Here is a 5170-nt window from a genome sequence, read left to right on the forward strand (position 1 = left end):
GCAGGAATTACTTTGGCACTCAACCACAATTAACTTGGTAAGACACTTCCTTGCACCCTATTGAACCTGAAATTTACTGAGATTCTGCCTCAATGAACAATGAATCACTGAAAAAGGAACATCAAAATGATACATCTGTGACTGAATTTGTTTTGCATCAAATATAGAAGAAAGGCCAAAATGGTAAAACTGTGCAACCTGTTGCACTACACAAGTTTGAACAACGGCACCTAGTATCTGTCAACATATCCCAACTGAGATAAGCTGATAAGACTTCTTGTTCTATCAGGAAGGAGATAAATCTCACACCTAGATAGGTTCTCCACCTAAAGGGAGTCACATGCTCAAAGCCAGCGCTAACTCTCCCAGCAGCTTCACTGGCAGCATGTTTGGGATCACAACGTTACAGCTGGACCATGTCTACCCCCCCACCTTGGGTTTTGACAAAGAAATAATCCAGTTAAATACAAATCCCTGAAGGCAGATCGTGTGTGACTAATAACTAGTTACAAAAGGGAAGGTTACTTATTCACACTTTGTGTTTTAAATGGTACAGTAGACCTTAAACTATCCTTGCATGAAATAGAAAGGTATTGGAAGAATAAACGGCTAAGTGAAAATGAGGAATAAAAAGTGAGAGAACAAATACAAATATAAACAAGGAACTGAAAACATTAACTTGTGCATCTACTTCCAGGAAAAAGCAGCAGCTTCTTGTATGTTTTTTCACCTGCTACAATACACTGTGATTCCCACACCAGTTTTTTACCACACTGATCTCTTACATATTTTATTTAAGCCTGAGGAATCACTCAGTGGATTTTGGGAAACCGCAGGAGAAAACTAAATTGTGACTTACATCTGAAAGTCTTTACAGAACTTCTCAACACAGTTACAACTATTTAATCTCTCAAGCTGTTGAGCAACTCTGTGGAACTTATTTTCCTAGCTGAACTGCTACTGGCGGTTGGCACTGCAAGGATCAAGAAAGAGATAGGTACTGCAGGCAGACACCAGCCAAGCTGTGCTGAAATTCCTCACAGCCTGAACAATCTCAGGCTCACAACAATAACAGCACGGATGAACCACAGCAAACAGCAGGAGATTTTTGCAACGCTTCCTGCGACATAGGTATGATTAACTCTCACCTGCTGTATTGTGCTCAGCTTTGCTTATTTCCTTCCGTGAGTTCTGACAGAACCTGCTTTCTGGTCAAGCTAAGATCTGCTCAGATCTGCTCAAGTGCAAATTCCGATTGGAATATGTTGTGTGCAATGCCCTTGCAGAAACTGTGGTAAATAAGAATAATTAGATTTTCCTTCTTGGAAAAGAAGCTACCACGTTCCTAAGGAACCTTTTAGAAATGCTACTTAAGAAGAGCTCTCCTGACATCTGGATTAGCTGTATTGACGAGAACGTCAGTGAATATGATTGTTAACGGAGATATGTCTTCATCTTCAGTTTCTCTACAAATTACAGTACTTATGCTCCGATGTTAAAAAGAAAATTTCCTTTGGTCTACTACAAATCAAGACACATATGCAGGTTATTTTTTAAATCACTGATTACTCCCTCTAGGATGTCCTTAGTTCTCCCCACAGAGCAGGTGAAAGGCAACTCTGAAGGAAGCAGACGACTTGTCTCCTTCAGTGTGATAAGTTGTGATAAGGCAGCAATTGCTTTAATAGGTATGATACCAAATAAACCACTTAACACTGTCTTGTATGACCTTCAGGCATCGAAGTAAGAATCTTCTACAGTTGCCAGAACAACCTTGACATTTCAGCTAAAAATCCTTTTGCATTTTGTAGTTAACTTTTATTGATGATAGCAAGACTAACAATATTCCACAGGAGTTTTACATACCTCCTACACAGGCTGCTGACAAAATTTGAAAATAAAGTGCAATTCCCTTCAGTTTAGAGTAGTTACCCTACAATACCCTCTTTTTTTTTTGGGGGGAGGGGGGAAAGTTTAAAATCAGGCTTTGCAGCAGATAGAACCGTTGCCAAATTTTAACTTTGCAGTGGACAAACAGTACCCTGCTGCCAGACAGATTTTTCCTACTACTGCTGGGGGACAGAAATAGTCTGGAAGACCAGTCAAGTCACAGTGGCTACACCCAAACTTCTACCCAGCACAGACACTGTAAAAGTGATGCTGTCACGAGATGCGCATTGGTTGCTGTAATGTTTCAATAATGAGTCACACAACAGCTTGGAAAAATCCATAAAAAGCTAGCAAAGACATCAGGAGCCTGATAAGGCAGGAATAAGCATGAAGAAGCAGATCTCAATGACAGAAAAAACCATCGCGTGCATGATGCAACTCAAAATTCATAAACAAGCTTCAGCATTTAGTTTCATTAAATTAAGTGCACATATAAAGCACTTAAGTCAATTTTAAAAAATTGTGATTTGTTACCTATGTACTAAAAACTCAACTGGCATGCTAACTAGGAAAAAAAAAAAAGAGGGGTCTCTGTTTCTGAAGAGTTTTGGTTTTCAGTTTTGAAAACCAGCATTTCTGTTCTCAAAAGTTAAAGGCATGCCTGCAGATGTAAGGTAAAACTTATCACGTACCAAGTCTCCAGAAGATATTTCAATATGCTGGGAATCTGGACAACCAGGACACTGACAGTGAGCACACAGAAAGGTACAATATGGTACAAGCAGCAGCAAAGAGGAGATGTGGGCATGAATCATAAAACTCCAGAGATTAATACTAGTAGTAAAGCCATTTCCTTTTTGCAGAGTGATCACAAAGGAAATGCTCTGATTCTGAGTTTCTTGCTTCTCCCTGGGCTCAGAATGGGAAGAAAACATGCAAATTTGACAGGTACGTCCCAGACAAAAGTAAAAATAAGAAACAAAAACCCCAAGGATCCAAGTACACCAGTAACAGTCCTCATCAAGCCTTTAACAACCATGGGAGGGCTAGAAATAAAATGAATCTTCATAAGCTTTCCGTTGATCTTACTGCAAAAGAATAAAGCACAGACTAGAAGACACTGTTGAATCTTCAGCCCTTAGACTACAAAGCATACAAAAATGTTTAGCTATAAACACACCACCTAGTCAACTTGGGCTTGACCTAGGAAAACGAATCCCCAAGCACTCATGCCAGACGGCTGGGAGTAGCTCTTTCACTGTTACACCACACCCGTATCCATCCCACACAGGCATGCTTCCCATATACTGGTTTGAGAAAAGACTGGCACAGAAGAATTCTGAAGTAATTATCTGGCATAGCTTTGTCACTGATGACTACTCAGGCACGCTAAGTGATACACTTGAAATTTACTGTTCTCTAAAAGCACTCTTGCTGTGCCTAGTGTTCACTTTGGCTAAAATCACACAAGCCTCTTCCTTAAACTAATACTGCAAAATAAAGCTTGAAAAGCCAACAGTTCAGCTCAGGCTGTTTTGCTGAGGTGCAGAGTTAGGCAAGTACTGAGTCAGCACAGAATTTATGAGGGTCTTTAAAAAACAGGTACAGAACCTCAGATTTGCGAGGAGAGCAAGAGGAATTGAGGACAGGGACACACTGGCACCGAATTTCTTTTTGCAGTGGTGTAAAAGAGCTGGTTGAGAAAGGGAGAGCAAAGAGACCATCTGCAGTAGCAGAAACAAGGAGAAAACTACTATGTCTGTAAACTTCAGAACTACAGATGAAGAAAAAGCATCAAGTCAGATTGCATCAAAACCCATCCTGAGCATTACTGATTGCAGAACGTACAGTGATCTTGGTTTTTTTGTGGTGTGTATATCAGAAAAGCAATAAAGAGCTAACACGAACATAGCTTCACAGGAAAAACAAAAACCAAAACACCAAGCAAGAGCTTTTCTATTTAAATTATTTTTTTCTTTGTACTTAGGATACCCTGGTCTGAAGCTTTCTTTGCTTTTTATCCTTTAGGGGAGATACAATTCTGTTTGTTTTCGAGTTGCCATGAAAATTAATGCAAAGACCAACTTAGAAATGTAATTCTCTTGTTGATTCCAGCAGGAAGACAAGACAAGCTGTAGGTTCACATATGGCAATTACCAAATATGGCCAAACCCCCCCTAAACATCATCAGATGGGTCTCGATCCACACGTTTCCGCACACAAAGAGTCCACCTAAGTAAGGCAGATTCTGCAGTTCTCTTACAGGCAAATACCGATTGCTCAGTTATTTATCAGTGCTGGCCTAGTCTGAACTTTAAAGGCAGCCAGCCTTAGTCACATGTTAAAGTAAGGCTGTCCAACAGCTAATTCTAAGAAGTGGGGGGGGAAGTTTCTCTGGAACAGAAAAGACACAGAGGATCTAAAACGCATTGACCAGTTTCCCACATCTCCTTGAAGGCTGTTCCATCACCTTTAGAGTAGCAGCTCCTTTGAGAATAATTAGCACCAAGTGAGAGGTTCCCCAGAAAACGTCTCAGCTATATTAAACGGCAATCAAGTCACATGGACGGCACCAAATCATGAAGAATCACCAAGCACCGTCACATCACGATACTGCGGTGCAATCCCACGAGCTTTAAATTAAAAATAAATAAATAAAATAGATGCAGGGGGAAGGAAGTTGTGGCATTTTTTAATGCCAAAGTTCCGGTAAAAATTTCCTTCTGTCAGTTGCTCGAAAACTAACTTTTGCAGAATTTGTTAGCCAAATTCAACCTTGACTACATACAAGAAAGGTCAACCACTGTGAAAAGCAATGCTACTCTTAAGTTTAGGATTCCACCGATTATCTGTAATTATTCACTACTTCTGAAAATCAAGTAAGACTCATTTTGCACGTGAATCCAAACCAGAGAGTGTAATCGGGATAAAACAAACACTGAAACTGAAGTCTGACATTTGAAACCGGTCTCAATGTCACTTTGCCTTTCACTTGACAAGGACACAGCACGAGCTAAAATCAGGAAGTGTCTGTTTCAACAACCCTTTATGTAGAAATGCAATACATACACGTGGGGCTGAGTCAGGTTTTAAAGTGAAACGCACTATGAGCCGTTCTCCTGGGTTTCAGGGCCACTAGGCCTTAGGGGTTAAACACCAAGCCCGTGCCCCGACACCCGGCACCCACCCCATCCCATCCCAGAGGCCGGCTGAGCAATGTGGGCACCAGCGCCACAGAGGAGAGCAGGAGGGCTGCCTCTGGAAACCAAGAAAGGCCACT

The 5170-nt window shown here is 40.9% G+C and overlaps 1 protein-coding gene across 1 annotated transcript in view; it reads right to left on the minus strand.

The window, feature by feature from the left end:
* The window catches only part of PPTC7 (PTC7 protein phosphatase homolog (S. cerevisiae)), an 18888-nt gene that overhangs the window by 13491 nt on the left and 227 nt on the right, over positions 1-5170 (minus strand). The gene's annotated exons all lie outside the window — the stretch shown is intronic.

The sequence above is a fragment of the Apaloderma vittatum genome, unplaced genomic scaffold, assembly GCF_000703405.1.
Source record: "Apaloderma vittatum isolate BGI_N311 unplaced genomic scaffold, ASM70340v1 scaffold770, whole genome shotgun sequence".
Lineage (NCBI taxonomy): Eukaryota > Metazoa > Chordata > Aves > Trogoniformes > Trogonidae > Apaloderma > Apaloderma vittatum.